This window comes from Manacus vitellinus, unplaced genomic scaffold (assembly GCF_001715985.3).
Source record: "Manacus vitellinus isolate BGI_N305 unplaced genomic scaffold, ASM171598v3 scaffold_22_pilon, whole genome shotgun sequence".
Taxonomy (NCBI): Eukaryota; Metazoa; Chordata; class Aves; order Passeriformes; family Pipridae; genus Manacus; species Manacus vitellinus.
Window position 1 is genome coordinate 9,914,940 of NW_021939632.1, and position 11,671 is coordinate 9,926,610.

The window sequence follows — 11,671 nt, forward strand, 5'->3', positions numbered from 1 at the left end:
CTTGCTTTTGGAAAGGCCTCTCAGGTTATGCAAACACAACGTCTTCAGGCCTGACCATCTATATGTAAATTCTAAACTATGGAGCTGGGATTAAATCACTTGTAAAAAGTGATTCCACTCTGGCTTTACACACAGAAAATAGTTTTAGAGCTGACCTTACTGAGACCTACAGAGGTGTTGTGCTTTGCTACAATACATGGTTTGAATAAAGTTACTCTAGAATAACCAGAACAGATAAGAAAAGAGTGCTTAGCTCAGCACCCAAACAGCTGCTAAAAACTGAGGAAAATGGGTTCAGGTACTGCATGAAAGCATTTCTGAAGCTTCTCAGGAGTTATTCTGGGCTCAACCAGCTTGATTTCCATTTACAGACACCCAGCGTTCAGGCCACTTGTTCCCACCAGTGGCTGACGTCTCTTTTTGGGAAAAGAGCAGGATTTAGGGTTTCAGGAGCTTTTGTGCAGAGTGCTGCCATCTTATGGCTACTCTGCTCCCCTGGAGTAGAGAAGTGAGGACTTTCGAACTCACGAGGGAAAAAGGTGTTCAGATACTGACAGGTCTGTTACCATTTAGCAATATTTTGCCTTGCAACTTATATAAGAATCTTTGGAGGCGTTCACATATTTTTTAAACAATTTAGTCACTTATGTTATATTAGAGTTATAATTTAATTTGCATGTTTTTTTCAAATTCCATCTCTCACAGTAAACAGAACATTGTACTTCTATTGTCTTTGCTATAAGCTCAGTTACATGATTCTGAAATGTCAGAAATTGTTTGCAACATCTTTGTCAATGTAAATTATTACTATATTTTATAAATTTTGCCTTATTCTTATTTGTTTCTTCTGGAAATAGGAAGGAAATTTAAACAAACCGTGTCTGTTCACATGTAAACGGGAACATTGGAAAAAACAACGTTATATATAATGATTAGTGCTTCTACAATTCTTAAAGAACTGATCAGAACTGTCGATATTCTATATCTAATAAAACCATGCAAGACTAGGAACATGTAAATAGAACCACCTCTAAATAAAAATAAAATCAACTAAATCAAGTATTTTGATGAGTAAAACGAAAAGGATACTGCAGAGCAGATTTTCCCTAGCAATGTTTTCTAGGAGTTCAAAATGATTAATCGTGTAAATACTGGCAGTAATATTAGATCCACTGACACATATGTTTCTTATACATTTGCAACTGCATTGCTGTGCTTTAGTTGGACACTTAGCACACAGGTTTATCACGATTTTAAAACAATATTTAAAAAAATTTAAATCTTAACATTTCGTAGCATGTCAATATGACACAGGAGGCCATAGAGTCGTGCTTTCTATCTGAACCCATACATTAGTAGAAATTTAAAAAAATACTATTGCCTCAGCAGTACAAAGCAGAGGGCATGACACTGCAAAGGACCCCATAGATACTGAAGATGTGCCCTTTCATCTTACACAGCTCTGTTAATAAACTTATGAAAATTCATCATAAGGCTACTCAGACTGTTTGACTCTCTGGCAGAGAGGCAAATAGAAAGTGGCTCTACTCACCGTTATGCAAGAGCTAGGTTAATTCTTATTATCCAATTTGCAAGCAAATAACTTCCATTTCACTGTGATACCCACACCTATAATACTTTGTTCCTGTTACTCTTACTAGAAGATTGTTTCAGAGATTTCACTCTTCTCATGGCTGGAAACCTTCATAGCTCCAGCCTGGATAGACTAACTTTCAATTTATATCCATTTATTTTAATTACAACATTGTCTGGCAACTTAAATAACTTCTTTCCCTTCCTAGTATTTGCCCTGCCCTTTTTCCCCTCCTCTTGATATATTTATAGATAGCAACTGTATATGCCTCATTCTTTGTTTTGTCCAATACTGCTTTTCTGCATTTCTTTCAATGCTCTTTCCTAATTTTGGGTGACTGTTTTCGGTACCCCAGAGAAGCTTTGACCAGTGCCTCCTACAGTGGTGTCCGTACTTAGGTATCCCTTCTTTGAGTCTCCTATATCATATTTAAGAAGGATCATTTTTGCATCTCCCATGGCTCCATCCCAGCTCTCTCAGCATCATTAAATGACTAACGAAGACCTTGTGGTCCTTCTGTTGTCCAACTGATCCAATTTACAACAGAAATCATTTCTACCTCCATTTGGATGTGGTCCAGCACTTGTACTCTTAAATTGTACCCCACACCTTCAGCTCTCTGTTTCCTCACAATTGTATAAAGGGGAATAATGGTACAGATATTTTTCTCATCTGACCACTCCACTTTTAGGAACAATGGAAAGTGTTAACACTTTGAAGGACTAGATGAAACAGTGACACTTGAAAATCTCTACACAACCCTAAAGTTGCCAAACAATGCCCTTTCCAGAGAGATGGTACCATACATACATTCCCCCAGTCCTAATACACTGTATTAAACAGTTATTGCTTATTTTCTCTATTTTATCTTTGCACCCTTATTTATTCTTTCTTGCAAAATGTGCACAAAATTTTCATATTACTAAGGTTAATTAATGAAGTTGTAAATGTGATGTCACTTTTTCATATGCTCTTTCTGTCTCCTTTGTTTTGGTAGATCTTTAAAGAAAAACTTGATCCTGTACCTGAAATTTAATTTTGCTTCTTTGAGCATTTTAGGATGTATAACAGACACCATTTCGCTATAGGCGTACTACGCTTTGTATTTAGTTTTCAAGTTTCTACAGATACTTCCCATCCTGATTCTATTTTACTCCATGATCTGTACCATCATCTTCACAGAATTTACTTGGTTTGGGCACTGTCCATATAGGCTTTGATCTCTACCACATCCTTGCCACATACCAGACCCCCTTTCATCTGTGTGGTAGGAGAAACTCTCAGTCTTTCCAATGTTGTTTACAGGTGGCATGTCTGTAAATTTGATGGATCTGACTGCATCCTCTTCTTCTAGGTTACCAAAATACTGTTTTCACTGATGATCTGGTATGGTAGGGACTTCTTCCCCTATGACTTTCACGCTCTTTGCTCACTCCTAATGTTTATTTTTTTTAAGGGTTTGTAAGGTGCTAACACCCTTCACTCTCTACTTACAGTGCAAATTACAGATGTTTAAATTATTATTTAAATTAAATTAACTCTAATAGATTTGGAACCTTCAACCAATTTATATCACTAACTAATTCCTTTAGGTACAACACTTCAAAAGGACAAATTCTGAGAAACTAACGGGCCTATTCTTGTTCGTTCTTTCACTTATTTTGAGTTTTATCAAGTTGGGATAACTTTAGCTAGGTTATTTTCTACAACCAGCTGCTCTATGCCATCACTACCTAACAAAGACCACCTAGAATAGCATCATGGTAGTCCAGTGACTGCTCAGTGATGAAATCTGCCAGTTATTATGCCCTGGAATAACTGGCTCTATCGTTATCAGGAACATTTGCTTTATACTCTATTTCTGACGAGTTTAAATCTCCTGCAATGAGGCAATGCTTGGGAGTTTCTCTTCCATGTTTTTAGTAATCTGATTTAGATCTAAGTGTAACAGTTCCTTAGCGGTCCTTCAGAAGACCTTTAGTTTGACAAATTCCATTCTGCCTACGTTACCTTTCTCTGCCTCTGTAGGCAACTTCATTGCTACTGAGTGATGCCTCTGTACCTCTGGTTTTATTTCTAGTTTTCTTAACAGACTACACATTAGTTTAAGTGCATTTCAGCCACAGATTACCCATCCACCATATTTCACTATTCTTGGAAGATTCGGAGTCATCCTGAATGCTGCAGTTCTAGCCTGTGTGTGTTTGCATGTGATTTTTGTACACAAACATCTCAGGTCCTCTTGTATGACTATGTGCAATTTTTTTTTAATTATCATTCCTCTTATACCTGACATCCAGGCCACACACATCACATTCACACTCACATCAGGCACATCAGTGCTGATTTTGCCTGTCCATTTCTTTCCCCATTTCTTGCCCATCTTTGCTCCCACTTCTTTCTCTTCCATATATTCGCCACTTTCTACTTTTCAGAACCAGGCATGGAAGTTACTTACAAGTGTCCCCCAGAGATTCTCTACTATTTCTTAGCTTACAATTCTTTTACTTACTATACTGATATATTAATATATATGTTGTTATCATCTGCTATTTTTTAGCATGCTACATGATCTAATCCTATTATATTATATTGAAATAAATTATAACAATCTTGGTTCCAGAAAATTAATACTGTGCTTGCTGCAATGTAGGTCATGTAGTTTGTGTGAAAAATATTCTTTCTTCTCAAAAGTTACATGCCTTACAACACTCTTCATAATACCAATTCGTAAGACATCTGTTGCTCTTTATTATCATGCATGCTTTAACACACCCTCTTCAGGAATGAAACCATGAAGTGGGAGCTTTTCCTTCAGGACAAACCTACTCACACAGATTTTCTCTGTTTTTTGTTCTTTCCAGTGCTCGCTGCTCAGTCTTTTATCCTACAGTGTGATCTGGTGCAGTTATATTTCATCTCAGAGATGACTGCATTGCCAGAGGCACTAAAATGGCTTCTGTCTAATAAATGGGACAAATAATAAAACTCCATGCACATACTCTGTGTGCATTTGTCTGGAATACACTCATTTTAGCTTAAAACTATGCTCTAACAGTACTGCTGACTTTATATTTATGAGGTAGTTTTAAAATAGCTTCAGCTAAAATAAGTGTGTTTTTGCATGAGAGAACTAAAGTGAAAGTTTGAATATAGTTTTGAACTTGAGTAATTATGTGAGATGTCTCATCAGTTCTCCTGGAGATATTTTAGTCATTGGGAGTTAATCATTACCTGAAATTACAGGAAAAACCTATTCAAAGCCATTCTACCATATAGTGTTGTGTTAGGGAAGAAATGCAGACACTGACTCATAGTTGTCAGTTATTTATTGAGTCAGTTATGCTGTGATTCTTTCCAACATTATTTTTGCTTTTGGTTTACAGTAAGATACTGATCTGGTGGATGAGACTCTCTCAATTAGAGCAAGACCCTGCCCACCTTAATCAGGAGAGGTGTTTGAGTGTCTAACTACCATAGGGTCACTACAAAATTTTAAAACTCTATGGGAAATACACATAAGGGTAAAGAGGTTAATGAGTTAACATTTATTTGAAAGAGGCATCTGAATGCCCTTTTACATCAGAAAGTGATAGCTGTGCTCTGCAGCTGAGAGGAACAGGAGAAGCCAAGGAAAAATTTAAACAGGTCAAACAGTGGTGCTATGGTTGCTCCCAGCGACTGTGCCAAGTCATGGATAAGGAGATAAGCAAACCTCCGGGAAACAGCAGACACAGGGCTTGGGCTGACACACAGGAGGTGCCTCACTGCACTTTCTGTAGACACAGTCAAGAACAAACTTGTTCCTAACTTGGGGATATCAGATGCTTACTGCTACAGAGTACACCTTTCTTTCTGTACTACAAAGCTAGGCAAGTTCCTCTCTGGCTCTGTAGTGTGTGAACTTTCTTGAATGTAGGAAAAACAGAAATTCCTTCTTCTGCCTGTGTCATGTTAACCTGAAGATTAGACAGGATGGGTACACGACCTACAAGTCAAAAATCACGGTAACCATTTCAGGTAAGATTATCTAATAGATAGTGTCAGCAGTGGCCTGAATATGCTAATAATGTCTTGTGGAAAGTGCATATTTTTTACGTTCTCATGATGTCAGCATTTTCTACCTCATTGTGAAAGTTGATCAATATTTATGGTTTTAAACATACAGAGAAGCAAACAAAACCATTGCAGTTATTTATTCAGACACACAACTATCCACAATGTCTGTGCAGTCATATTACTGATAAAATCATTCATTTTTGCTAGGTCTCCTTCATCATCAGCTTTCTCATGTGGAGTAATAAAGCCTATTTTTCCTTCATTCTGAACTGATGTTTATGTTCTCATGTTTTACCACCTGATTCATCCTCACCACTTTTATAGGAGTATTTTTTTTTCTTCCCCTGCTGCTTCAAAAATCCCTTCTTATGTTTATTTGCTATGCTTGTGGATTGAGCAAGGACAGTTTGATTTAGCTCATGCTTCTGAACTTCCATGTTAATGAATCTTTCAAGACTTGGCCTTTTGTTTACATTTTTCTAAGTTCATAGTCTCCATAGTGTATAGTTTTCTTTATGAACTTGGTACTGTGCTTCTTCTGTTGTTATAGTGATGCTTGAGGAAGATTGTTCCTTGAAACTAATTGCTCCACTCTTACAACCAGAACCAGTCTAGGTTCAGGGCATCACAAGCTCCAATCTGGACAGCCTTCCTGGCTGAAGAAATTCCTGAGTGCAGCTCTTGTAGCAGAAATCTGACAATCTCTTTTGTTTATAATGTCTATTAATACTCTGAATAACAGCACAGGCATCACAGAGGCTTGATTCTGTTTCACAAGGACAGCAGGTAAATATTGCCAGAAAAATAACGGTCCACTGTCAGGAGCAAGGGATTTCCAAATCTGAGCCTGAAAGCCTGGGTGGAGGACAGCCAAGCACAGGAGATGTGGAAGCCAGGAAAGGGTCAGAGAGGGAGTAAAGCTTGCTGAAGTTGATTTTTAAAAACCATTGTAGGTATTGGCTGTAGCTTTAACATCCTTTGCTGTTGGATGAGATTAATTGCTGCTAGCATGGCACTCAAGGAAGCAAGAAGTATCTTCTAGAGATAACAAGGTTCATCATTCCAAGTAAGTTTTCTGTCCTGGAGAGAAATGACAGCATTTGCAGTCCTATCCCTAGACTGTTCTGCTAAGGGAAGAAAAAACAATCTCTCCGTGACCCTAATAAGACACCTCAGCAGACACAGCCAGGGATCTTTATCATACAAGTGCCATTCCTAGGTAGTCTGTCAGAGCCTCATTTCAGGGGCAGCACTAAATGAAACCTCATTTGGACCAAGGTCTACCCGAGGATTGCCTCATCAGCCTTCAGGCTGTCTGGGTGCCAGCAGTGGGAGACAAACCCTAAAGGAGAAACCTATCCCTGGATTTGCAACTCTGTAGCCTAGGAAAAGGATGAGAACTGCTGCCAGAGCAGCACTCCTCCAGCTCTGCTCTACCGAACTTACTCGTCTGCTTTGGGTGCTACTGGGAAAAAGTGCTGAGTAACTGTCCAGGAAAATCAGATGAATTCATTTGTGTTTTCTTTTATGTAGGGTACCAGAGAATGCCATTCAGATGCTGACCAGGGGACAGACATCTGATTTAAGAGGCATATTCCTATCTTCCTAAACTTTCAAAAAGAAATATTGTTAATGACAGGACAGGCATCTCATGCATCCCCAAGCTCCTTCACTCTGATAGCTTGAATGTTTAATCAAAGCTTTGACAGAGGAGTAGATCAGGACTACTGTATCATTTTCCCTTCAAGGCATGCTTCAGCAACCTGATGCAGATTGCTAGGTCGATGAGATATATCAATATTGTAAGACACCACATGTCAGGCTGAACACATTGAAGGCTGTGTTAAATTTGAACATAGGTCATGAATCACTCAAACTTATTCAGCCAACCAGAATTAATATGAAAATTATGAGTAATAAGGGGCTTTTGTTTTGTTTTTATATAAGCAGGAGGATGAGGCATCTGAACAAAGGTTCATATGAGACAACAACTGTAACTCTGCTCATGTAGGAATGGTTCAGACATTTGGATCACGATGCAGAAAAATCTACATTTGTGTTTTGTTGAAGACTTTACCCTAGCTTTCTGAGAATTAAAACTTTGACAACTTGATTTGGGGAGAGACTGTTAAAACCATCAAGTCTGGTAAAAAATAATATACTGTATATAAAACAAAAGCTTTTAAGAAAGCTTCCCCCTATATCTCCTGAAGAGAGAACAGATCATGTTAAAATTGAATGCTACTTTAATTAGTTTTTCTCTTTTTCACCATTTATAACCTTGTTAGCTAAATTTTCTTACAAAGATAATCTGTAAGGTTATTTTAGATTTAATCTCAAACACAAACTCAGTCACTAAAGTGCACTGAATAGTCCTTGACTTTACTGCTACTAACAATGACTCTATGCCCTACACATCATGATAAGTATTTACATGTTCTTACATACTTTGAACAATATGTCATCATGATTCATCATCCTTTATCTGTCTTTGTTTTTGCTGATTTTGCTTTTTTTATAGCTCACCTCTGTCTAGACCAACACACAACTCCTTCTAAACACAAGCTTGATGATACCTAGACATGTAAGCTCAGATGGGGAAAGAGATGGTGGTCTCATCAGATTAACCATTTGCTTTTCTATTTCAGTACCATGGAAAAATTTTGCTCTCAGAAAAAAATTTTTTTTCCTCCTTATTGTGGGATGTGCATTGATGAAGCATCTGACATTCACTGCAGACTATTATTGAAAGCTCTTGCTACAATAAGATTACTCATTCACTTTTTGCACATTTTTGGTAAGTGTGTGGTACCTCAGAACCTGTGCCTGTCACTGGGGCCGGCACAGAAGCACTCACTGAGCTCCATGCAGCTCTACTAGAAGGAAGAGGACTGGTTTTTGGCATCAGGAATAGCAGTAGCTCAAGAGTGAAAGACCATTGTTCATAAGTGGCACAATCATCAGAAGCGGTGGCACAGCAAAAGAAGCTCTGAGAGCACTGCAACCAGAGATGCAAGTAACAGGTCTATTCATAGCCCTGCTTTTCCCCAGGGAATGGCATCTTGCGAGTGACTTCATTAGCTGCTGACAGCAGACAGACTGCGACGCGCTGGGAGCGAAAGGGAAACACTCATCAGATGGCCCCAGCCACAACTGAGGAAATGCACAGAAGAGATAACTGGCAAGCATGGTCCTTTCCTCTCTGTTCAGAAGAAGTTAGTCACATCCCTGAATGCAATGCTGTATTTCTTTTCTTTTGGCAGGGCTCTCTTCTTGTGTACAGACTCACTCTGCACAAAGGGTGTTGCTGTCGATTCAATGCACCCTTGGAAACTACCCAGACTGTGGGAGATGGGATCTGAATTCCAGATCAGTTGCTAATTGTAAGAAAAAAACCCAAAAGTCTTGGCATTTGTTACTTTTAATAGTCAAAAGAAGACACCCACCAAGCCTTGTTACCTGCCATGCAAATCTGCCCTGTGTTTGACTTCTCGCACTGTGTGCAATAGAACTTCCCTCACTGCATGGCCAGCAGGATGTGTGCTCTCTTAGGTGTCTGCAATGTATTTACTCATAGAACAGGGTCACACAGCCCAAATGACCCGTACCCATAAAAACAGGGATCCCCACTCCCTTCACAAGATTAAACACATCCCTCCCTGCCGAACTAACTTAGAGGGTATTGTTTGTTTGCCCGCCAGTGCCCTCCACGCTCAAAAGATCTTACAACAGCTAAAGAGCTGAGAGCTGAAACACAAGGTTTTCTATACACAGGTACTTCCTACTTTGCCCCAAAAGTTTACAGAAAAGCACATTGCCTTACCTGCTGTTCCCCAGTGCACTTGTGCATTTTTCGGGTGCAGAGCAGACTTGCCAACATCACAGCCATTCTTGCGCTGCAGCCCAGCTTTCTGCTGGATCCGTCTTTCTCCGTGTGGCAGCTGCCTTGCTGCTTGTCAGCCCTGAAGCCAAGCCTCCTTTTTAAAAGCACACCACCATCCTCCTCCTTCTAGCTTCATTTTTCTCTGTGGATTCTCCAGGCTTGCCGAGTGTCTGTGTTTCAAACATTAATACTTTGATTACTAGCTTTCTTTAGCAGCTTTCTACTCTCCAAACCCTGTCTCCTATAGAAAGTTTGACAAAAACTGGCCTAAAATGCCATTAATTGAAAGTCCTGTTCTTCCCAGAAGAAACACTAGTAGTCCTTCATAACCAAGCAGGCTATTTATAAGAATGGTGACAGTACCATGAGTATGAGGCTGTCCAGACAAGACAGGATGATAGAGGCTGTTCATAAAATCAAAACTGGAATTCACGTGCTGTATGTCAATAGCGATTTAAGCAACCACTTTCTTTCTCCATTCCAGAGGGAAGAAATAAAAGCCCTCTTAGCACAGGGACACACAAGACATTGTCACTGGAATAATGAATCCATTATTTTAAAGAATAATGTTGAAGTTTTGTATCTCTTATAATCCTAATCGCCCCTCTTTCTGTAATGCAGTGCTTCCGCCTCTTGTGCACCTGCTTTCACACTTCCCAAAGGAGATTCTTCCCCATAAACTGCACTGCAGTTTCATCTTAACAGACATATAACTAGGTTCTTTAATCTGAGCAGCAGAATACAATTAGTTTGGGATAAAGAACAGAGGGATCCCAGACAAGCCCCAGACAAAACCAGAAAGGCAGGGAGGCAGAATTACCTTAGGGAATGCACAAGGAAGCATCAGTGCCAGCTGGGTTGTGAATCAGAACAGCAAACAGCTGTAACATTTCTTCTAAGGTACTCGGTGGGAAGCCAGGCATAAAGAACAGAAGCATCCCAGTGTACACATCATTTCCCTGTGCAGGAGATGAGGAGCTGGGGAAGCACTGTAAGAAAAGGAAAAACATGTTCAAAGCAGGTAGAGATGAAATAAGGATCTAATGTAGGGTTAGGAATGCTCCTAGTGAAGGATTAGAAAAACTTGTGAAGAGGCAGGAAAATCACATTACTTGGAGTGAGGCTGGAAGCTGCAGTGCCTGGGACACCCTGCAGTGGCACAGTGGGCTCAGCAGCCCACTGGCCCCTTCCCCATGTCCAGGCTGCCCTGATACAGGGGCAGAGGAGACCAGTGCAGGCCTCACGGGTTCCAGTTGAAGACCCCTTACCACCAGAACTGCCACTTTTCCCTCTACCTACAGCAATAAATAAAGCCACCACCTAATCTCTGCAAGACTCAAGTAGGAAGATAACAACCAGCTCGTGTTACACTCTGCCTTGTCAGCCCTTTGGGCTGATGCACATAGGTGGAGAGGCAACGATCCCCTGTGCTGACTCTCCCCGTGTTTGAAGGCATGTGGGGTGTGCTGCCAGGGAACAAACACCCTGTACTGTCCTCTCCCCCACCCACCTACAAAGACATGAAGCCCCTTAGCAAACTTCGCCCACCTTGCGCTTACGGGTGACTCCCACCTGAGAGCTGGTGGCACAGTTCCTGCAGCAGCTGCGGGGTCCCTCGCAGGCTGGGTGATGGAGGGTGCTGCAGTGCACCCCCATGAAGCTCTGCACCACTTGAGCTCTGCTCAGCCTGTCCCTGTCCTGAGCCCCTCTCAGATGGGGCCAGTTGAGCTGCAATGTGGCACTCAGTGAGGACCATGTTTGGAGAGCAGAGCCCAGGGAGACAAACCCTGGAGACTGCTGGAGGTTACTTCTTTAATGTCAGTGTCACTCATGACTGTGTTTGCTTTTTGACAGAAAGTTGCCTTGGGTCAGAGATGGCTCTGTGTTTAGTCCAGCCTGTGCTGGGGTGTGAAAGGACAGTGGTGGAAGGCAATTTTCCCACAGAAGCATCCAAGCGGCAGAGGTGTTTCAAAGCAGAGGGAGAAGGGGAACAAATGACAATCAGAAGAGCTTCAGGGAGCCAGGCATGGACCCAAAATGGAATTAATGAGTGAAGCAGTAAGGTCAGAGTAGAAGAAATAGGCTACATTGTAAGAGAAGAATCCCTTAGAATTGGATGGAAAAACTATCACAGC

General features: G+C 40.6%; 1 protein-coding gene across 1 annotated transcript in view; it reads right to left on the reverse strand.

The window, feature by feature from the left end:
• The window catches only part of ITGB6 (integrin subunit beta 6), a 45,121-nt gene extending 35,538 nt beyond the window's left edge, over window positions 1–9,583 (reverse strand). The window contains exon 1 of the mRNA XM_018072708.2: window positions 9,477–9,583. The gene's annotated coding sequence lies outside the window, so the exon portion shown is untranslated. The remainder of the gene's footprint in view (window positions 1–9,476) is intronic.
• Window positions 9,584–11,671: the final 2,088 nt, after the last annotated feature.